The following is a 24975-nucleotide window of genomic DNA, read 5'->3' on the forward strand; positions in this document are numbered from 1 at the left end:
GCACTAAGTTGAGCACCTAGTTGAGTAACGGAGTCCACTTCATACTTTCCTCCTCTAGTAGCCTTGCGAGGTCTACTATATTGTGAATTATGGACCGCCATTTCCTCAATCTTGTTCCATGTTTGATTGTCATCAACTTCGGTGAACATTCCATTTGATCCCATATTGAGAATGTTCCTTGAATCTTCATATAAACCATTCCAAAATTGTTGTACCAAAGACCATTCGCTAAGTCCATGGTGAGGACATGAGCGACAAACACCTTTGAACCGCTCCTAAGCTTCATACAAAGATTCTTCATCCCTTTGCTTAAAACCCGTAATTTGAGCTCTTAGCATGTTAGTCTTTTCCGGTGGGTAGAATTTTTTGTAGAAAGCTAGAGCTAACTTCTTCCAAGAATCTATTCCAAGGGTGGCCTTATCAAGGCCCTTCAACCATTGCTTTGCGGTGCCGATTAACGAAAAAGGAAATAAGACCCATCTAATTTGGTCTTGAGTCACGCCCGTTTGAGAGATAGCATCACAATAATCGCAAAAGGTTTCCATATGAGAATGAGGGTCTTCACATGGCATCCCCCCGAATTGGCTCCTCTACACTAATTGGATGAAGGCGGACTTGGCAATAAAATTTCCGGTTAGATGTTGCAGTGTAGGAGTACCATTTGGTAGATTCTCCTCGGTGGGTATAGAGTGTGACGAGAATTTAGGCATTGTAGCTGGATTTTGTGGGATATTGTGTAATGGGTTCTCTTCTCCTTCTATTGCGAAAGGATTGACAAACTCACTAGTGGGTTGAACAACTTCACCAACACCTCTCAAATTCCTCCTAACAAGTCTCCTATTATTCGTCAAGGTTCTTTCGATTTCACGGTCAAAAGGTAACAAATCACCTTGTAACCTTCCAGACATGCAAAATATCAAACAACTCAAAAACAATTAGAACAAACCTTGAGGAGTTCTACTTCCCCAAGGTGAAAAAGACACAACTAATAACAATAAAATAAATCTTAAATCAATTAAACACCGTCCCCGGCAACGGCGCCATTTTTGATCGAGGCCATTTTGTGTTCACATTTAAGTATATGCGGTCGTTGGTCAATGGTCGATACAAAACACAATTTATACTTCACAAACAACTCTACAATTAGTAAAGAGGCAAGTAAAGGTCGGATCCCAAGGGACGGGTATTGAAATGAGAATTCTATTGTAACTAGTAGTGTCTAGGGGTGTCACAAATTGGGTTGATGTAGAAGGTTACTAAACTAAAATAACAATGAAAATAGACTAGCAAGATGAATAAAATAAGGGGTGTAAACAATTGATTAAAGGCACTAGGGTGTCATGGGATCATAGGGGAATCATGGGATATGATCATACAAACATGTTCTCAAATTATAAGCAAGCAATTATTATTGTGATGGATTGAGTTGGGTTATGTCTTACAATCCTAGGAAAGTTTGGGTCCCGGAGCCGAATCGATTAGATTGTACAACACCTACAAGTCGACTTAATCTTTCCTACTCAACACATGCATGGTCTAACAAGACTCGAGTTGGGTTATGTCTTACAAGTCTCATTGAAAAGATAGGAGATGATATAAATGCAAGGATTCATAGGCTTAGCATTTCATCAAATATAACATGTGCATGTATTAAGATCAAAACAAGCAAGCAAATAAGATATGAAAGCATATTGATTTAAGCATGAATCATCCCCCATGTTGGTTTCCCCTAATCACCCATTAACCCTAGCTAAGAGACTACTCACTCATTATCATGTTGATCATACTAGCAAGGTTGTCAATCATACTAACAATATGAAACATGATGAACAAATGAAAGTAATTAACAATAATTAAAAAGGGATTAAGAGATTATACCTACTAATGATTCCAAAATAATAATGCAAAGAATAATAGAAGAACTTGATGATTGATGGAAGGTTGTCAATCTCCCAATAAACCCAATAATCTTCTAATTACCCAAAATAAAGGAAGAACAAGAGAGAGATTAAAGAACTAAAACTTGGATTAAAACTTGATTAATACTTGATTACAATATTGAAGAGAGATTTGATTGATATTAACTACTCTAAATATTGATAAGAAGAACATGCTCCTCTAATTAGCCTAATGGGGTATTTATAGTGAAAATTAGGGAGGATGCATTAGGGTTAACTAAGGGCTAAACTAGTAATTACACTTTTTAAGTTGAGCAAGGAGGACCCGGTATTTTCTGAGAGAAGGGCTTCTCTTTTCGTAGCTTGAAGAATGAAATCCGTCTTTGTGCGAGAATCCGTGCGGATTAGAGTCGGGACGGCGGATTTGGATCGTGCAATCCAATCCGAGATTCGGAGAGGGACGCTCGGATTGTTGAGGGGGAATCCGAGCGGATTCCAAGGAGGGACGCTCGGATTGTCTTTGGGCTGGACGGGCGGATTGTCTGCAATCCGTTCGGATTGTTGGTCAGCTTCAATTCTTCTTCTTTTCTTCCCTTTTCTTCATAAATTCCTTGGGGATTTCCTTGGGGACGCAAGGATCCTTTCTCAACATTGTTCTTCTACTATAATATGTACAAAGGCCTTCTAGTCTTGTCTCTTCTTGATGCTTGGTCATTGAATACAATCAATTTAGCCTCTTTTTGCCATGAAAATGCAAGATTCTTACTCCTTTCCTACCAAGGGATCAAAATCTCAAAGAATATGCAAAACAAAGAACTAAAGATAAGAAATGACCCAAATAGGCACTAAAAAGCATGGAAACAATGGTAATTCGGGGGCTAAATATGCGCCAATTATGGTCACATCACATGGCCGCTACTTCTTGCATCGTAGTGTTTTGAGAGAAGACTAGTGGTGCACGTTCTTTACGTGTTGCGTTGGGATCACGCAGGGTTGCCACTGCACTCTCTAGTTCCATGACTTGCCTATTCACGTTTTTGGCCCATGCAATGAAATCGGTGATGGTTGGGGAAATGGTAGAGTAGTTCCCTTCATTCTCTATTGCATGAATTTCATCTTCGACTGGAGAAATGAGGTGTGAACAATCTATGGTAGATTCTTCACTTATGATCCCTAGAATTCCAAGAGGATTCTGAGTGTTGTTAGGGTTACCTCCAGGCGGTATTGGTAGGCGACCGTCTTCAATCATGTCTTGAAGTACATTTTTCAGTTTGCAGCATTTCTCTGTATCATGTCCCTTACCTCTATGGTATTCGCAGTACGAATTCTCATCCCAGAACTTGGATTTATTTTCTGGTTCGGGTGTAGGGCCTATGGGTTGAAGTTTACCTAGTTTCGTCAACCTTTTTAGAGCATTGGAATATGTGTCCCCAAGATTTGTGAATTTCCTTGGTGGGGTATTCTTCTTCGATGGCTCGAGAAGGTTAACTTCATCAGCCTTGCTAGTAGAGCCGTAAGAACAACTTGTTGAGCCTTGTTATCCACGACCTACCGTTTTGGACAAGAGCTCTTTACGGATGTCATCTTCGATCCTTGTTCCTAGTATGGTTAAGTCTTTGAAGGTCTTAATGTTTTGGTACCTCAAATGACTTGCATAGATGGGCTTTAGGTTGTCCATGAATTTCTCAACGAGGGTAGCTTCATCTGGACGTTCAACAAGTTGAGTACTAGTCTTCCTCTACCTACTTAGGAAGTCGGTGAAAACTTCTTTGTCATTTTAGGTAAGAACCTCTAAAGTGCGCATGTTGACTTGGATTTCAGCATTATCCGCATATTGCTTGGCGAGCTCAATGGCGGCATCGTCCCATGTAGCAATTTTCTTATGCTCTAGAGAATAGAACCATTGTTTTGGGATGATGTCAAGAGATGAAGGAAAGATCCTTAAGAACATCTCGGGTTTAATGCCTTTGATAGACATGTAATCCTTGAAAGCACGGATATGGTTCAAAGGGTTTTCATACCCCTTGAATTTAGGGATATCTGTCATGTTGAAGTTGGTTGACAACTTGGAACTTACGGCTTCTTATTTGCGATTATTTTCCCTATAAATGTCATCCCCTGTGAGATACATCAATTGTCCCTCCAAGTATTGGAGTCGTTTGTCAGCTGTAGTCATACCTATGGGAGGGTTTTCATCCCCGAAGTTGTTCACAAATTCGTCAGCCACTTCACTTTCTCGAGGAGGCATCCTCGTTTCCACAGCATATATTCGGCCCTTGATTGTGTCAAGGCGATCATACACTTGGTCTTGAGTGACTTGGAGACAAGCTAGTGCGGCTAGGATTTGATCATTACCATTCTGGAGTTGGTTGAAGTTCACATCGCTTGTTTTAGGCATCTTGGAAACTAGATAAGAGATCGACGACGAATCAAAACACGATCGACCATTCTAGCACACTTACTCGAAAAGAAATGTTTGACTCGTGAAGTGGGAGTGTGCCACTTGTGTCAAGTGAGTTTTGAGGAAATGACAAAATTTGAAAACGTTGGTCCTAGTCAACTTTAGTGTAGTTGTAGGAGTGGACTCGAAGTGAGATTTTGAAATGGGTTTTGAGGCCCGAATTTTGACTCGACAATTGGACAGAGTTTCGACTGGTTTTGCGCTAATATTAGGCCTATGTTTCGAAAATTTTTACATTTTAAAAGGGATTTTGATTTTACAAAAATCGTCATGGTTTTGTTTAGAAATGGTGATCACATATGGTACAAACATTATACAGGCATTATAACGGGTTGCTGAGTGCATTTAGAAGGGTTTTGGTTTTAAAGGGTGGGTTGCCATACCGAACAATCAAACCCGAGGTCTTTGGAGAGGCTCGTACCAAACAAGTGTAAGGCCGATTCCTAGTCCATTTCCTCAAGTAGTGAAAGTCCTTGGTACAAACAAGAGTAAGTACCATGGTATGGATGACGTCAATCGCTATCCATCCTTAAGTCCAAATAAGAATTAGGACCGTTTAGACGGGACGATTGGTCGAATGGGTTGGGTTGGGCCTAGGAAGGCCGAATGAAACGATCTAGGAAGACCGAGTTATGAAAACCGACAATTGTCTTGTACAAACTATTCCCTAACCTTGTTCAAGTTTCACCCTTTTGGCTACACGTAAGTGTATTATCCCCAGCAGAGTCACTAAACTGTGGACGCGGGCCCACGGGGGCAAAAAGCAAAGCAAGTTTTTCCTTCTTTGTTTGTTTACATTTGTGGAGTCGCCACCAATTTATTGTGGAAAATTGGAAACCGTTCGAATACCTCGTGTCATGTCAAGACACAAAGTAATGATATGAACACCAAGCACTCATTACCCTTAGCGTTCTATGTCTAGAATGACTCTCGTGGATGCCAATGAACACGGATGTTCACAGAAACCTGGAGTAAGGGGTGAGGGTACGTATTAGGAAGCTCTTTTGATCAAACACCTAATCCCGCCCGCCTCGATAGCGGCCTCTACTAATGATTAGGGAAATTTTCTATACTCGATATATTGTTGATTATATGCATGCAATGCAACATCCAATAAATTAATCCTAGCATATGAGAATTAACTAAGTCGGTAGACACGTAATTTAGCATACAATTGGGTCGAAGTAGGAATTTAGGTTTATTACATGTGAAAAAAATACAAGGAATACAACAAAAGAAATACAATAATAATACAATAAAGGAAAATTACAATAATTACATCGGATTTAACGATTTATGTCGAAAATACATTTAAAACAGATGGTTTTAGAAAAAAAAGAATAAATGAATAAACGAACAAATTATGGATGATAAAACGAGAAATAGCTAATTAAATACGTAATTAATAACTAAGTCAAAGCAGAAACGAGAGTTCAAGGACAGAAATCAACCGGGAGCAGGCGCAGCAGAGCTGCGTCCCTTGGAAGAGGCGCATCAGTCGCTGCGTCTGTTCCTGAGTTGAGTTCTGGCTGTGAAGCCGGAACCGCAACTAGTTAATGTTCATTGGTGAATTTAATGGTTGATTATGAATAATTGACTCGGATGAAAGTGATTAACATATTATTTACATGTGATTGAGGTCATAAAAACGATAAAGCATGAATGAAACTAATTAGAACGAATATATACAAGATTAATGAGATTATTAATTACAAATTAACAAACTAATCAAATTAATTAGACTAAACAGATTATTAATGATGAATTAATGATGGTGACGATAAATAATAGATGCAAATATATCAAAGATGAATTCCAGAGATTCAATATGGGTAAATCGAATCTCTAAAACCCGAATTGATTTTAATGACGAAAACCCGCAAATATGAATTATAAGGGATTTAAGTCGGGAATTTAAAAGATGATAGATTATGAAGAATTGTTAATAAATTACAGGTTAAAATTATCATGCTTAAATTATCGTGTTAAAAGAAATATGAACAATTGATAACGAAACAAAATAATAGAATTATCAAAAGACGAAGGAAGAAGAAAGGAAGCAGGAACTGTGGCAGCCTCACGAAGAGGCGCAGCAGGTACTGCGTCCCTTTGAAGAGGCGCAGCAGTTGCTGCGTCCTTTCTCGACGGTTGTCTTCTGCTAATCCGTAAAAAAGGTTTTTAAACAAGGTTTTATAAATCGATTTTAAGCATATTTTGAATATAAATCTTACAATTGTGATTACGATAATAAAGAACAATAAACAAAAGATGGATTTACAACCTCAGACTTACATGTTTGGCGAAACGAGATGAACTAAGTTAACGTTTAGTGATGCTCGACTCGAATGTAGAAGAAAGTGCCCTCTAGGAGGAAAACGAATAAGATTGGTTAATGTTGATTGATGTAGTTGGTCAAATTGGTCGGTTATGCAAAACGAGGCTGGTACTCAGAAAGATCCGAGCTTACGTGGTCGAATGTTCAAGCACGTAGACGCCAAAAAGTAAGAAAGTGGTCTATAATGCAAAGGGAGAAGAGAAGGGCGGACACTCGCGTGAGAAATATGTGAGACCAAAGGTCTCTATTTATACTAATGACACGGAGGAAGTAGGGTTTTCGTAGAAACTTTGGAAGTGAATCTCGAAAAGATACGAAAAAAATACACAGAAAAGGACTGAGGAAGAGGCGCAGCAGGCACTGCGTCCCTTGGAAGAGGCGCAAAGACTGCCGCGTCCTTTCCTCGGGTTTCCTCCCGTGGAAGAAAGATTTCCGCGTTTCTATTATCGAATAGCGGATTAATCTCGTTTCCTTAATATTTTGTGTGAATATTACGGGAGATATTTTACCAAAGATCAAAAGATTGGAAAATATGGAATAGAAATATCCCGAACATTCTAGAACATTCTGACTCGGCTATTAGATAATGAAGACGGTTTTTTGACCCGGACTCCAAATGTACTCTAATTACTGCCAAAACGACCATATCGGCACGTAGATGACAATTAAGAGGTAGACACAAGTGTTTGAGAGATCACTTGACGATAAACTTACGAACTATCACAAATCGTTCCGTATACAAAACATGCGACCCAATCATCACCGGGTGGTTTGCGGGAGGTGCAGAAATGAGGTATCTACAATTGTCATGATAAAGATCCTCAATAGACCTTTGCACACTGATGCGATCCTGCTAAGTGTTCACAAATTAAGATGTGGTCATTGGTCACGGTCGAATCAAAACACAATTTATAGCTCCACAAACAACTCTACAATTAGTAAAGAGGTAAGTAAAGGTCGGATCCCAAGGGACGGGAGTTGAAATGAGATTTCTATTATAACTAGTGGTGTCTAAGGGGTGTCACAAATTGGGTTGATGTAGAAGGTTACTAAAGCAATGAAAATAAACAAGCAAGATGAATTAAAGGGGTGTAAACAATTGATTAAAGGCACTAGGGTGTCATGGGATCATAGGGGAATCATGGGATATGATCATACAAACATGTTCTCAAATTATAAGCAAGCAATTATTGTTGTGATGGATTGAGTTGGGTTATATCTTACAATCCTAGGAAAGTTTGGGTCCCGGAGCCGAATCGATTAGATTGTACAACACCTACAAGTCGACTTAATCTTCCCTACTCAACAACATGCATGGTCTAATGAGACTCGAGTTGGGTTATGTCTTACAAGTCTCATTGAAAAGATAGAAGATGATAGTAAATGCAAGGATTCATAGGCTTAGCATTTCATCAAATATAACATGTGCATGAGTTGAGATCAAAACAAGAAAGCAAATAAAACATGAAAGCATATTAATTTAAGCATGAATCATTCCCCATGTTGGTTTCCCCTAATCACCCATTAACCCTAGCTAAGAGACTACTCACTCATTATCATGTTGATCATGCTAGCAAGGTTGTCAATCATACCAACAATATGAAACATGATGAATAAATGAAATTAATTAACAATAACTAAAAAGGGATTAAGATATTATACCTACTAATGATTCCAATAACAAAGCAAGAATAATAGAAGTACTTGAATGCTTGATTGAGAGGTTGTCAATCTCCCAACAATAACCCAAATAATCTTCAATTACCCAAAATAGAGGATGAACAAAAGAGAGATTAAAGAACTAAAACTTGGATTAAAACTTGATTAATACTTGATTACAATATTAAAGAGAGATTTGATTGATATTAACTACACTAATTATTGATAAGAAGAACATGCTCCTCTAATTAGACTAATGAGGTATTTATAGTGAAAATTAGGGAGGATGCATTAGGGTTAACTAAGGGCTAAACTAGTAATTACACTTTTTAGATTGAGCAAGGAGGAGCCGGTATTTTTCGAAGGAAGGGCTTCTTTCTTTGTTGCTTGAAGAAGATAATTCGTGCTTGAGCCGAATCCGGGCGTCCAAGGGTGAAGACGGGCGGATTGTAGCTCACGTAGCAAGGAAAAAGTTTCCTGTCCAGGAATACGCCCGTCCCGAGCGAAATATGGGCGTCCTGAGCCTCAACCCGAGCGGGTTGAAATTAACCCGAGCGGGTTCATCAGTATCCTGCTCCAGATAGACTTGACCCGCGCGGGTTGAGCTGCTATTCCCTTTCTTTTTGCTTTTAAGCCTAAGATGCCTCCATATACTCTTTATTTATTCTTCCTTGGTCATCATTCTTGCTTCCTCTTCATACTTAGTCCATCAAATATCGTCAATAAGCTTCCAAATATGCACGAAAGACGGGAATTTCCGCCTTATTATCTTCTTTCCTACAAAACATGTAAAATGCACTAGGAAAGCAAATAGGAAGGATTTGACGGATAAAATGGTCATGAAATGTTATAAAAGTATGCAAAATAGGCTCAATTAGGGGACTAAATGTGCGCAAATAATGTTCACATCAAATATCCCCAAACCGAACCTTTACTCGTCCCAAGTAAAGAGGTGACAAAGACTAGGACCAATACTAACCTATCCTAATAATATAGCCGATATGAGACAATTAGCGGGTCTCACTCCGCCCCTTCAACTCACAACAAGACAACCATGAGGTAGGATGCCTTCTTGCAAGGCAAGGTGGGTCTTGCCAAAATGGCGACACATCCAAACATTAAGCACACAAAAACACATAATGGATGCATCTACAAAAAGAATAGCCACTCCCTCATCAAGTGGCGGAGGCACTAAAGAGGAACAAATTTAAGAGCATGTAATCCTTCACAAATACTAGTTCAACAAATTACTAAGTCTAAGAGGATGGCACTAAATCACGTCCAAATGGTGTTAAACTAGACTACTTTCGTCCTCAATTTCCAAATGTTTTCGTCAAGAGCGATCAGATGGTGGTGGAATGATGATCCCTATGATGCTAGTGGCATATGACATGACAAGTCTCGAATTCTCTACAAAATTAGAGGTCGTGGATCGTCCCAAGCTCGACGAAGTGGCTTGACAAAAGGCTTTTTGGGAATGAAATGCTCAAATCTTTATTCACAACGGGTGGATATGACTAGTATTCAAAATTGTCCTCATTTCACTTTCACATTTCAAAAATTAAAGATGGGGTTTGTCCCTTCCGGGCTAGTGTCCTTTGCTTTCGTCAATCGCTTATTAGGCAACCGGTTAACCTCTAGACAATAGCTTTTCGGGGTGATAGTCACTCTGTCTCTCGGCGGCCGAATTCACAACCGTATGGGGGCCCAATTCAATGGATCCCGCACCAAAGCACATCGAAGTGGTACGCCTCCATCAAAACAACTTAAATTTCTCAACTTTCAACAATTCATAACGTTTGAGGTTTCCTTGGCATTACATTACTTCCACATGACAAAATTTCTTTGAAATGAGCACTTCAAGCTTATTGATAGAAAATATTTTTGGGTTGCCTTACCACAAGGTCAAACAAGGTCACCTAGACAAGTTAACCAAGTCCATATCGCATCACGGGGTTGGATAGGTGACTCACATGCAAACCCTTGACTAGGCCTTGGGTCATGGGTCAAAAGACACTAGTATGACACTATCTAGGGTGTTTTACAACCATTCTAGTAGGCAAAGTCTTAAGTTGAACAAGTATTTATAATGGCTTAGTTGCTCTTGTCAAAGTTCCTAAATAGGCATTTTTCAAAACATTTCTAACATGCAACTACATGCCATGATGCAACTAATATAAACATCCTAATGCAAGTGATTCTATCAACTAATATGACATATAAACTAAATGCAAGTCCTAAATTCACATTGTTATACCGCATCAATCAAAATAAAGCCACATAGTCATTAACATAAAGAGGAAAAAGGAGATTGGAAAGATCATACCATGCGGTCTTCAATATCCTCATGTCTCGGATGTGGCGTAGTCAATCAATGTGAACAAGGATAGAACAAACACAATATATACAAGACAATATATATAAGACTACAAAAGGAAATAAACATGTTTTTGGGTTTTCAATTTTCAAATTTTTTATGATTTTTGAAATTTTTCAATTTTTTTGGATTTTTGAATAAGAGTTAAATGTTAGAATTCCCATCCCCACACTAATATGGGCATTGTCCTCAATGGCCAAAATGATGGAAATTATGCAAAGATTATGCATGATTTTTATACTAAATGCAATCTATACTAAGCTATGCTACATGATGCATGGTTTTTGTTATGACGGAGAGGATAATTTAGATTACCTCCCGTTGTGTATGCATTAACTTCCCCAAACCGAGTGAGACACTATTGCTAATGTCCAAGGATGGGTATAGTTCATGCACACACTATGCTATGCATGAAACTAATTTGTCATTTTGAATTTTTGAAAACGGGAACAATAGAATGAGAACACCTCAATGGTACCGAGGTGTGAGTCCTTTAATGGGGCTAGGACTACTCCAACAATGATCAAAATGAAATAAAATACAAAGAGAGAAAGAGACAAACCATGAGAGTGTAGGAATCTCCAAGGCTTGCTAATCTTCCATCATGCTATCATCATCACTTCCCTCATGAGAAGTGGTCACATTGCCACTTTCCTTGTCATTTGCTTCTTCACTTTCTTCCTCATCTTCATCTTCATCATCTTCACCATCCTTTTCTTCTTCACTTGCTTCTTCCTCAATATTATCATCAACTTCTTCATCATTTCCAACAACCTCATTGTCACCCAAAACGACCCTAGATGCACCCGGAAATAAGACTTCTCTATCCGCCCAACTAGGCAAAGGACAAGATGGATCAAGTAGTCCTTGCCTAGCTAAGTGTAGGAGGGGTGGATATTGAGCCAAGTAGGCATTTTTCCGATCTTCATAGGCTTGCTTGTGCATTGCTTGCATAAAAAGAGTCACATAGTCTTTCCCAACTTCAACTCCTTCCGGCTTGAACTCTTCATACTTAAAGGGGTAAGGTGGTATGACAATGGAAGAGGAGGGCATTTCAAGATCACCCTTTTGTTGTTGAATGATATACTCGGCTTCTTTGGAAAGGGGAAGTAAATAATTGGTCCGGTGGACGCTTAGACGGCAAATCTTTGAAGGCAAGGTGAACGATCTAGCTTCACTAGTGAGCCATCCATACTTAGTGTCAAGGGGGTAATGGGCAACCCACTTGAACTTGTGAATCATAGTATGCATATCAACAAGATGGCCACCCTCCTTTGCTTTGTACTTGTTATCCTTATTGAAGTTAGGATCAAAGTGCTTGGCTAGGAGTGTGACTAGGCCGCCATTGACAATAACGGTCGTGCCCTTCTTCCCACAATCTATGTTGAGCCATCTATCTACCAAGAGCCTCAAAGAATTGTAAGGCTTGGTGTGTACTCTTCCGATATTCAAAGCCGATTCAAGGAGAATAAAATCAAGTCTTGTGAAATGGTTGGTATCTTTCCTAGCAATTATGGTGTTACCCACGACCTTATGCCATACTCTTATGCCCGGATGGTGGACCAAAAGAGCACGACTCGCATGAAAATCCTCAAATTTCTTCCCGGAGATTGCCTTCCAAAGAGGTTCGGGGTCATACTTTCCATAACTCTTAAAATAACTCGGTTCATCACTAAGACCCAAAATTTCACCCAATTCCCGAAAGGTAATGCGTCTACTAGCATTAGCTAGACGAAACTCGAGATTCTCCCTATTCTCAACTTTGGTGACTTTCAAAGAACTTAAAAATTCCAAGGTAAGGGAGGGGTATGTCAATTCCCTTGTTTCAAACAATTTCTTCAACCCCATGGCATTGAAAAAGGCTTTTGTTTGTTCAAGAACACCCAATTTTTTTAAGGTATCTTCACATATGAATTTGGTGGATTTTAATGACTTCATAGCAAACTTGACAAAGGTATTTCTATGGGTATCGGAAATAAAAGTTACCTCCGGATAATGCAAAATTTGATCAATTACCGGGGTAGAAGGTGTTGTTGCTCCCATAGAAGGTTGTTGTTGATGTTGCACTTCCAAGTTTGGTTTGCTACCACCATAGCCAATGCTTTCTTTGTTTTAAGAGCCTTTTGCCTTTGTGAGAGTGCCTTAGCCTTTGGTGCCTTTGTTGCTCCCTTAGTCCTTGCCATTGATGAACTAACCAAGAAAAGAATGAAAAATCTTCAATTTGTAGTATGCCCAAATCAATTTGAAGGTGAAAGGCTTTGCCTTTATGAAAACAAAAATCGACTCAAAGGTTGAAGATTTTGTGCTTGGTTTTGATTTTTGTTGAGGAAGGAGTGATTAATTTGTTGTTGGAAGGATGGTTTGATTTGTATTTGGTGAATGTTGTTGAGGGTTTTTGTTTTTGTGATGGAGAGGATGAGGGTTTTGATGTTGTGGGTAGTGTTTATGAATGAATGAATGAATGAATGAAGGTGGGAGGGGCTTAAAAGAGACCGAAATTTTCGAATCTGCAGGGGCAATCCGTGCGGATTCTGCCCAATCCGTGCGGATTCTGCTCTTTCTGAACTTTGCAAAACTCGCCTAAAGACGGGCGGATTTGTGACAATCCGCTCGGATTTGCTGAACACGGGACGGGCGGATTTGCTTAAAGACGGACGGATTTCAGTCCATAAAATTTTGCTTGTTTTCCTCAGCTGCAAAGACGGACGTCTTTCTCACAAGACGGACGGATTATACAAGACGGGCGGATTCTTCACAGGACGCCCGGATTCAGTCAGAGTCAAGAATTTTTCAAAATTCAGCTCAGTTCAAGACGGGCGTCTTTTCTGCAATACGCTCGGATTCTTTCAGACGGGCGGATTCTCTAGAATCCGCTCGGATTCTTCCCTCTGTGTACACGGATTCAGTTCCATCCGTGCACACTGCATTTCCCATACCGTTCTTCCATTCTTTCTTCAAGTCTTGTGTTCGTCGTTGTGGGGGCACTACTAAGGCATGGATAGCCTAGGCAATTGCCATCCCCACACTAAGCTAAAAGCACTACACATAAATTGAAATCGTTAGTCCCTCCCTCACTTTCTCTCAAACATGACAATTATTTTGATCAAAGTAAATAAAAATCCAAAGATGACAAAAATGCAATACAAGAATTGAAATGTAAGTTAGGGAGTTAGAAATATTTACAAGTGGTGGTTTAGGGAGGACTCCACCAAACTCTCATTCTTGATGAGATGTCAAGGGGGCATGTCCAAGGTGTTGTTGATGTTGCTCAACACCTTGAAGAAGTAATCAAAAGCTTGTTCATTATCATGGTAGAGGTTCTCAATAGACCGTGGCCCTTGTTATTGGTCTTGATCGATGGCATTACCAATGTAGGGATTAAAAATCCCTTCAAACTCGTCGTCCCAAAGACCACAAACTTCATTGAGTTGATCATTGAAAATCTCTTGGCCAATGAGGCCATCCTCTTCTTCCTTGGTTGATTTTAATGAGCCTTGCAAGCTCTCCCTGTCACAATTCACTTGCTCTTTGAATGGAGCATCTTCAATTTTCTTCTTCCATTGGAGTTCCGATTTCTTCCTTTCATCCTTTCGGCTATAATGATCAATCATGAAACATGGTTCATGCAAACGAGGAGCTCTCATAGTCTTGTCAAGATTAAAAGTTATGCTTTCATCTCCTACTTCTAGAGTGAGCTCACCATGTTTCACATCAATCACCGCACCGGCGGTGTGTAGGAAAGGTCTTCCTAGGATGATTGGAATGTTGGAATTTTCCTCCATATCAACAATGACAAAGTCCACCGGGATGAAAAACTTCCCAATTCGCACGGGGACATCTTCCCATATCCCTAACGGTGTCTTCGTCGATCTATCGGCCATTTGGAGTGTGATGTTGGTGCATTTAAGCTCTCCCATCCCCAACCTTTTACTTATCGAGTACAGCATGACACTCACACTAGCCCCTAGATCACATAAGGCTTTGTTGATTGTTGTGTCGCCAATGGTACACGGTATTGAGAAGCTTCCCGGATCCTTTAACTTTGTAGGTGAACTCCCTTGAAGTATTGCACTACTCACCTTAGTGAAGGCGATAGTCTCAAGCTTACGGATCGACTTCTTCTTTGTGAGGATATCTTTCATGTATTTTGCATAGGCCGGCACGTGATTGATTAATTCCGTGAAAGGAATTGAGACTTCCAAATTCTTCACAATTTCCATGAATTTTCCAAGTTGATCATCAAATTTGGGCTTGGCTTGACGACTTGGAAAAGGAAGTCTAATCACAATGGGCTCCTTCTCCTTGGCCTCGTCTTCATTTTTCTTTGAACTTTCTTCTTTTGACGATTCTCCATCTTTGGAGTTTTGCACAATTTCTTCCTTTTCACTAGCTTCCACAACTTCATCCTCAACTTGCTTCTTCAGTGCTTCATACCTTGTACCACTTCTCAAATGAATGGCACTAACCGTTTCATGTCTAGGGGGATTACCTTGAGGTGGTAATTGCTCCTTTTGTCTTTATGAGCTCGAAGATGCTAGTTGAGTCAATTGTGTTTCCAACATCTTGGTGTGAGCTAGAATGTTGTTGATGGTGGTTTCCTTTACTTGGCTATCTTTTTGCATTTGAGTGAAAAATTCTTGTTGATTCTTTTGCATTTGGAGGACCGCTTTTTGGACATCAAAACCTTGGTCATTTTGGTGATTGTATGGATTTTGATTTTGGTAACCTTGGTTTTGATTGTAAAAGGGTCTTTGATTTTGGTTTCTCATGGGTGGTGGAGTGTATGTTGTTTGAGGGTTTTGAACATTTTGGTTTTGTATGAGAGATTTGGATGGAATTTAGTGTTTTCATTGTAAAAGTTGGAATAAGGGGTACCACTCTTGTATGCTTGGAAAGCATTCACTTGTTCATTTGTTCCCCTACATTCACCTTGGTCATGTCCCAAAGTTCCACAATTCTCACATATCCCACTTGGGATTGATGAGGATGCCGTCATGGCATTAACATGATGCTTTGATGATTTTGAGTTTTCCTTAAGTCTAGCCATAGCTTGTTCAAACTGGAAGTTGATTATGTCAATGTGAGTACTAAGTTGAGCACCCAATTGAGTAACGGAGTCCACTTCATGCTTTCCTCCTCTAGTAGCCTTGCGAGGTCTACTATATTGTGAGTTATGGGCCGCCATTTCCTCAATCTTGTTCCATGTTTGATTGTCATCAACTTCGGTGAACATCCCATTTGATCCCATATTGAGAATGTTCCTAGAATCTTCATATAAACCATTCCAAAATTGTTGCACCAAAAACCATTCGCTAAGTCCATGGTGAGGACATGAGCGACAAATTCCCTTGAACCGCTCCCAAGCTTCATACAAAGACTCTTCATCCCTTTGCTTAAAACCTGTAATTTGAGCTCTTAGCATGTTAGTCTTTTCCGGTGGGTAGAATTTTTTGTAGAAAGCTAGAGCCAACTTCTTCCAAGAATCTATTCCAAGGGTGGCCTTATCAAGGCCCTTCAACCATTGCTTCGCGGTGCCGATTAAGGAAAAAGGAAATAAGACCCATCTAATTTGGTCTTGAGTTACGCCCGTTTGAGAGATAGCATCACAATAGTCGCAAAAGGTTTCCATATGAGAATGAGGGTCCTCACTAGGCATCCCCCCGAATTGGCTCCTCTCAACTAATTGGATGAAGGCGGACTTGGCAATAAAATTTCTGGTTAGATGTTGCGGCGTAGGAGTACCATTTGGTAGATTCTCCTCGGTGGAGTGCAGTGTGACGAGAATTTTGGCATTGTAGGTGGATTTTGTGGGGTATTGTGTAATGGGTTTTCTTCTCCTTCTATTGCGAAAGGATTGACAAACTCACTAGTGGGTTGGACAATTTTACTAATACCTCTTAAATTCCTCCTAACAACTCTCCTATTGTTCGTCAAGGTCCTTTCGATTTCACGGTCAAAAGGTAACAAATCACCTTGTAACCTTCTAGACATGCAAAATATCAAATAACTCGAAAACAATTAGAACAAACCTTGAGGGTTTTACTTCCTCAAGGCGAAGAAAGACACAACTAATGACAATAAAAAGAAATCTAAATCAAACAAACACCGTCCCCGGCAACGGCGCCATTTTTTGATGCGATCCCGCTAAGTGTTCACAAATTAAGATGTGGTCGTTGGTCACGGTCGAATCAAAACACAATTTATAGCTCCACAAACAACTCTACAATTAGTAAAGAGGTAAGTAAAGGTCGGATCCCAAGGGACGGGAGTTGAAATGAGATTTCTATTATAACTAGTGGTGTCTAAGGGGTGTCACAAATTGGGTTGATGTAGAAGGTTACTAAACTAGAATAGCAATGAAAATAAACAAGCAAGATGAATTAAAGGGGTGTAAACAATTGATTAAAGGCACTAGGGTGTCATGGATCATAGGGGAATCATGGGATATGATCATACAAACATGTTCTCAAATTATAAGCAAGCAATTATTGTTGTGATGGATTGAGTTGGGTTATATCTTACAATCCTAGGAAAGTTTGGGTCCCGGAGCCGAATCGATTAGATTGTACAACACCTACAAGTCGACTTAATCTTCCCTACTCAACAACATGCATGGTCTAATGAGACTCGAGTTGGGTTATGTCTTACAAGTCTCATTGAAAAGATAGAAGATGATAGTAAATGCAAGGATTCATAGGCTTAGCATTTCATCAAATATAACATGTGCATGAGTTGAGATCAAAACAAGAAAGCAAATAAAACATGAAAGCATATTAATTTAAGCATGAATCATTCCCCATGTTGGTTTCCCCTAATCACCCATTAACCCTAGCTAAGAGACTACTCACTCATTATCATGTTGATCATGCTAGCAAGGTTGTCAATCATACCAACAATATGAAACATGATGAATAAATGAAATTAATTAACAATAACTAAAAAGGGATTAAGATATTATACCTACTAATTATTCCAATAACAAAGCAAGAATAATAGAAGTACTTGAATGCTTGATTGAGAGGTTGTCAATCTCCCAACAATAACCCAAATAATCTTCAATTACCCAAAATAGAGGATGAACAAAAGAGAGATTAAAGAACTAAAACTTGGATTAAAACTTGATTAATACTTGATTACAATATTAAAGAGAGATTTGATTGATATTAACTACACTAATTATTGATAAGAAGAACATGCTCCTCTAATTAGACTAATGAGGTATTTATAGTGAAAATTAGGGAGGATGCATTAGGGTTAACTAAGGGCTAAACTAGTAATTACACTTTTTAGATTGAGCAAGGAGGAGCCGGTATTTTTCGAAGGAAGGGCTTCTTTCTTTGTTGCTTGAAGAAGACAATTCGTGCTTGAGCCGAATCCGGGCGTCCAAGGGTGAAGACGGGCGGATTGTAGCTCACGTAGCAAGGAAAAAGTTTCCTGTCCAGGAATACGCCCGTCCCGAGCGAAATATGGGCGTCCTGAGCCTCAACCCAAGCGGGTTGAAATTGACCCGAGCGGGTTCATCAGTATCCTGCTCCAGATAGACTTGACCCGCGCGGGTTGAGCTGCTATTCCCTTTCTTTTTGCTTTTAAGCCTAAGATGCCTCCATATACTCTTTATTTATTCTTCCTTGGTCATCATTCTTGCTTCCTCTTCATACTTAGTCCATCAAATATCGTCAATAAGCTTCCAAATATGCACGAAAGACGGCAATTTCCGCCTTATTATCTTCTTTCCTACAAAACATGTAAAATGCACTAGGAAAACAAATAGGAAGGATTTGACGGATAAAATGGTCATGAAATGTTATAAAAGTATGCAAAATAGGCTCAATTAGGGGACTAAATGTGCGCAAATAATGTTCACATCACACACGGTGTTCTTCATGGTGGTCTTGGGTCATAGCATTACCGATATAGAGATTGAATATCCCTTCAAACTCATCATCCCATAAACCGCATACTTCGTCTACTTGTTCCCCAATAATATCACGAGTTGATGAGAACAACTCCTCTTTCTTCTTGTCATTATGGCCAATGAGGCCTTCCTCTTCTCTTGTCATGAGCGGTGGTGAGCTATTCAAGCTCTCATTCTTGTTGAAACATTATTGCTCTTTGGATGTAACATCTTGGAGATTACCCATTTTCTTCTCCCATATGGGTGGTGATTCCTTACCCATAGCTTGTTCTTTGCATTGAGATGCCAACTTCTTCCTATCACTTTCTCGGCTATAATGATCAACCATGAAACATGGCTTATGTAGTCGGGGAGCTCTCATTGTCTTGTAAAGATTAAAAGTGATTGTTTCATCTCCCACTTCGAGGGTAAGCTCTCCATGTTTCACGTCAATCACTGCTTCTGCGGTGTGCAAGAAAGGTCTTCCTAAAATGATAGGAATGTTGGAGTCTTCCTCCATATCAACAATAACAAAGTCCACCGGGATGAAGAACTTGCCAATTCTTACCGGCACATCTTCCCATACCCCTAAAGGTGTCTTCATTGATCGATCCGCCATTTCAAGTGTGATATGAGTGCACTTAAGCTCTCCCATTGCTAGCCTCTTGCACACCGAATATGGCATGACACTCAAACTTGCCCGAAGGTCACATAAAGCTTTGTTGATCGTGGTGTCACCAATAGTGCATGGAATAGAGAAACTTCCCTGATCCTTGAGTTTTGGAGGTGAACTTCCTTGAAGAATAGCACTACTTACTTTAGTGAAAGCAATAGTCTCAAGCTTCCGGATGGATTTCTTCTTGATAAGAATGTCTTTCATATACTTTGCATAGGCCGGAAAATGATTGATTAATTTCGTAAATGGAATTGAGACTTCCAAGTTCTTGACAATCTCCATAAACTTCTCAAGTTGTTCATCAAACTAAGGCTTAGCTTGACGACTTGGAAATGGAAGTCGAATCACAATAGGTTCCTTTTCTTTAACATTTTCTTCATTCTTATTTGAAACTTCTTGAATGGTAGTGGGTTCTTCTTCATTTTTAGAGTCTTCAACAATCCTTTTTTGTCACTAGCATTCACAATGTCACCCTCAATTTGCTCCTTTGGCCCTTCATAGCTTGTACCACTTCTCAAATGGATGGCACTCACCGATTCTTGTCTTGGGGGATTACTTAGAGGTGTTAATTGCACCTTTTGTCTTTGTGAACTTGAAGATGCTAATTAAGACATTTAGGTCTCCAACATCTTTGTGTGAGCTAGTATGTTGTTAATGGTGATGTCTTTTGCTTGGCTATCCTTTTACATTTGAGTGAAAAATTCTTGTTGGTTCTTTTGCATTTGGAGGACCGCTTTTTGAACATCAAAACCTTGGTCATTGGATTGATTGTATGGAGTTTGGTTTTGATAACCTTGGTTTCGGTTGTAAAAGAGTCTTTGATCTTGGTTTCTCATTGGAGGTGGGGTGTATGTTGTTTGAAGGTTTTGAACATTTTGGCTTTTGTATGAGAGGTTTGGATGGAATTTGGTGTTTTCACTGTAATAGTTGGAATAAGGGGTACCACTCTTGTATGCTTGGAAAGCATTCACTTGTTCAGTTGTTCCCCTACATTCACTTTGGTCATGTCCCAAAGTTCCACAACTCTCACATACTCCACTTGGAATTGATGAAGATGCCACCATGGCATTAACATGTTGCTTAGGTGATTTGGAGGCTTCTTCAAGCTTATCCATAACCTTCTCAAACTTCAAATTAATGGTATCAATATGAGCACTAAGTTGAGCACCCAATTGAGTAATAGAGTCCACTTCATGCTTTCCTCCTCTAGTAGCCTTACGAGGTCTACTATATTGTGAGTTATGGACTGCCATTTCCTCAATCTTGTTCTATGTTTGATTATCGTCAACTTCGGTGAACATACCATTTGATCCCATATTGAGAATGTTTCGGGAGTCTTCATATAGACTATTCCAAAATTGTTGTACAAGGAACCACTCGCTAAGTCCATGATGTGGACAAGATCGGCAAGTATCCTTGAATCTCTCCCAAGCTTCATACAAAGATTCTTCGTCCCTTTGTTTGAACCCGGTGATTTGGGCTCTCAACATGTTAGTATTTTCCGGAGGATATAAGTTTTTGTAGAAAGCAAGTGCCAATTTCTTCCAAGAGTCAATACCAAGAGTAGCCTTATCAAGGCTCTTTAACCATTTTTTCGCGGTACCAATTAAAGAAAAAGGAAATAAGACCCATTGAATTTGGTTTTGAGTAACTCCGGTTTGAGAAATCGCATCACTATAGTCACAAAAAGTCTCCATATGAGAATGAGGGTCTTCACTAGGCATCTCCCCAAATTGACTTCTATCAACTAGTTGTATAAATGCGGATTTTGAAATGAAATTACCGGTCAAATGTTGTGGTGTGGGAGTAGCATTTGGTAGGTTCTCCTCGGTTGGTACGGAATGTGATGAGAATTTAGGCATTGTGGGTTGATTTTGTGGTTTATTTTGTGTTGGGTTATCCTCTCCTTCCCTTGCAAAAGAGTTGATGAACTCAATGTTATTTGGTTGAATGTCCACAATCTCACCAATACCTCTCAAAGTATTCCTAGCAAGTCTTCTATTGTTGGTCAAAGTTCTTTCAATTTCAAGATCAATGGGTAACAAGTTACCTTGTGATCTCCTAAACATGAAAAATATCAAACAACTTGAAAACAATTAGAACAAACCTTGAGGAGTTTGACTTCCCCAAGTTAAAGAAAGACACAACTAAAAAACAATCAAGAAAATTCAAATCAAGTTAACACCGTCCCCGACGACGGATCAATTTTTGGTCGGTGTATGGATTTTGGTTACTTGTCGTTAAGAGTTACCTAGACCAAAATAATATTTATAACTTTACAAACTACTCTACTTTTAGTAAAGAGGTAAGTAAAGGTCGGATCCCAAGGGACGGGTATTGATGTAGGATTTTCGATTGCAAATGGTTGTGTCTAAGGGTGTCACAGATTGGGTTGAGGTAGGAGATCAACTAAACTAAATAACAATGTAAATAAAGTACTGAAAGCAAGCAAGATGATTAAAATGAGATGTAAACAATTGATTAAAAGCACTAGGGTGTCATGGGTTCATAGGGGATTCATGGGATTTGATCATACAAACATATTTTCTACTAGATGAAAGCAATTATTGTTGTGATGGGATCGAGTTAGTGTACATCTTACAATCCCTAGGAAGGTTTGGACCCCGGAGCCGAATCGATTAGATTGTACAACACCTACAAGTCGACTTAGTCCTCCCTATCCAACTATATTCATGGTCTAATGAGACTCGAGTTGGTTTATGTTTTACAAGTCTCATTGAAAAGATAAGTGATGGGTAAAAAATGCAAGGATTCATAGGCTCGCATTTCATCAAACATAACATGTGCATAAGTTGGAATCACAACAAGCAAGCAAATTAATTATGAAAATATATTAGATTAAGCATGAATCAATCCCCATGTTGGTTTCCCCTAATTCCCCTTTAACCCTAGTTAAGGTAACTACTCACTCATTATCAAGTTTAACATGCTAACAAGGTTGTCAATCATACTAGCAACGCAAAACATGATGAACAAATGAAGATGATTAACAATAATTAAAAAGGATTAAGATAGAATTATACCTATAAAGATGATTCCAAATAACAAAGCAAAGAATAATAGAAGTACTTGATGATTGATGGAAGGTTGTCAATCCTCCAAATAAACCCAAATAATCTTCTAATTACCCAAAATAAATGATGAACAATAGAGAAATTAAGGAAAGATTAAGGAATGAGATTTGTATTAATGCTAAATTAAGAGTTGATTACAAGATTAAGAGAGTATTAAGACTTGATTAAGATAAGATTCAGATGACATGCTAATCTAGGTAGTACAATGGGGTATTTATACTAGAGATTAGGTACAAAGATTAGGGTTACTAAGGGCTTAAATGACTATTAAGACCCTTCAGAAAAGTTGAGGAAGTGCTCTTCTCCAAGGAGATGCTCATCTCCGTTTTGGTAGTCTCCAAGGAATATGCTTGTCCCGAGCGTCTAGGCAGCAGGGACGGTTGGTTCTGCATGGGGATCCGAGGGAATTGTGGGAGGGACGCTCGGATCATTTGGCCTCAAGACGAGCGTCTTGGCATCAGGACGCTCGGATTGTAGCAGGGAGACGCTCGTCCTGGGCATCGGGACGCTCGGATCACAGGTCAGTCACTTCTCTTCTTTTCTTTCCTCAACAATCCTCGGGGATCTTGTTGGAGATGCAAGGATCCATTCATCATTGCCCAATCTACTTTATTATCTACATAGTCCTTCTAGTATTGTCTTCCCTTTGATGCTTGGTCTTTGAATTTGATCAATTTAGCTCCATTTTACCATGAAAATGCAAGGTTTGCACTCATTTCCTACCAAGGGATCAAAACCTTAAAGAATATGCAAAACGGGAAACTAAAGGTAGTAAATGACCTAATTATGCACTAAAAAGCATAGGAACGAGGCTAATTCGGGGACTAAATATGCTCAAGTATGAGTCACATCAACGGGTTCACGCGAATTACCTGGTGATATATGGCGAGGAGCACCATCAACAGTGGGGCTGCATGATGGTTCCCAGATTGTTGCGCAGGAACATGGGAACATCGTTTTAAATACGAAATTCGAACTCAAGGATGTTTTATACGTTCCGTCATTGACTTGTTACCTCATTTGTATTCAACAACTTATTCGTGAAAACAATTGTGTTGTGATTTTTCATTCTAGTTATTGTGTAATACAAAACCAGTCTACGAAGACGGAGATTGGACGGGGTGAGCAGCGAGATGGAGTATATTACATGACACGAGTGGAAGAAAAGGCAGCAAGGACAACTTTTGTGGATGGACGGGTATGGCATCGAAGATTAGGTCATCCGTCTAGAACTATTTTACCTCTCTTGTCATGTTTAATTCAAACCAATTTAATTATGCATCCAGATAATGTGTGTGACCCTTGTTGTCGGGCAAAATAAACACGTTCCAGATTTAAACCCAATAATAAACATAGTGATTCTTTGTTTGAATTAATTCATTGCGACATTTGGGGGCCGTATCATGCGGGCAGTTTATCCGGGGCACATTATTTCTTAACAATTGTTGATGATCATAGTAGAAGTGTTTGGTTTCATCTTATGAAAGATATAGGAGAAGTGGACACTTTAATGATAAATTTTGTGAAAATGGTACTAACTCAGTTTGGAAAACAAATAAAAAGAGTGCAAAGCGATAACGGCACCGAATTTCTTTCGGGATCGTTAAAAGTTTTTTATAAAGAAAATGGGATGATTTTCCAAACTAGTACTGTTGACACTCCTCAACAAAATGGAAGGGTAGAACGCAAACATCGACATATCCTAGAAAAAGTAAGAGCCCTACGTTTTCAGGCAAATTTACCAATTGAGTTTTGGGAAGAATGCATATTGACTGCGGCCTACCTAATCAATCGAACCCCCACAAGAATACTAGATGGACGCACACCCTACGAACTCTTATACAACCGTACACCTAATCTTGATAACTTACGGGTTTTCGGATGTCTCGCCTATGCTCACAGTAAAGAAAGACCAAAGATAAATTTCGAGAGCGAGGTAAGCGTTGCGTTTTCCTTGGATACCCAAAGAATCAAAAGGGGTGGCGATTATATGATTTAAATTCCCGGAAAATATTTGTGTCACGAGACGTGAATTTCTATGAACATGTGTTTCCTTTTGAATCTTCTACTACTACGAATGACATGGGAATTGGAGTAGAAAGAGGCGAACAAAGTCAGCCAGTAGTGACGGATTTTGATCAGAAGGAGGAGATAATGATAGAGAATGTTGAAAATAGACGAGTTGAGGAAGAAATTGACACATCCGTGTCAGACCCTATTGTCGAGGGGGAGACATCGACACCTTCAGTGAACGAAGAGCCAAGGCTTGGGAGAGGAGAACGGGAAAAATTTGAACCCGCATGGAGGAAGGATTATGTTTGCAAATCCACTCGTGTCATACCCACAAGCACTGCTCATTTTGTTCAATCACCGTCCTCCGTGAAAGGTACTCGTTATCCAATAATTAATTATGTCACAACTAGTTGTTTTTCATCGTGTCACAAGAATTTTCTGGCTGCCATAGATGCAATCAAAGAACCACGGAATTATGTTGAGGCAGTAAAGAAAGAAGAATGGAGAATTGTAATGGGTAGAGAAATTGAGGCTCTTGAAAAAAATGGAACGTGGAAAATCATTGAT

General features: G+C 39.4%; 3 non-coding genes across 3 annotated transcripts; all 3 read left to right on the plus strand.

Annotated features, from left to right (window-relative positions):
* Window positions 1-231: 231 nt before the first annotated feature.
* Window positions 232-338, plus strand: LOC141593673 (small nucleolar RNA R71). The gene has a single exon (XR_012521744.1). It is a non-coding gene; the product is annotated as a small nucleolar RNA R71 (small nucleolar RNA).
* A 15707-nt stretch (window positions 339-16045) lies between these two features.
* Window positions 16046-16152, plus strand: LOC141593561 (small nucleolar RNA R71). Its single transcript, XR_012521636.1, has one exon. It is a non-coding gene; the product is annotated as a small nucleolar RNA R71 (small nucleolar RNA).
* A 4531-nt stretch (window positions 16153-20683) lies between these two features.
* On the plus strand, window positions 20684-20790 carry LOC141593884 (small nucleolar RNA R71). The gene has a single exon (XR_012521940.1). It is a non-coding gene; the product is annotated as a small nucleolar RNA R71 (small nucleolar RNA).
* Window positions 20791-24975: the final 4185 nt, after the last annotated feature.

This window comes from Silene latifolia, chromosome 7 (genome assembly GCF_048544455.1).
Source record: "Silene latifolia isolate original U9 population chromosome 7, ASM4854445v1, whole genome shotgun sequence".
NCBI classification, from domain to species: Eukaryota; Viridiplantae; Streptophyta; class Magnoliopsida; order Caryophyllales; family Caryophyllaceae; genus Silene; species Silene latifolia.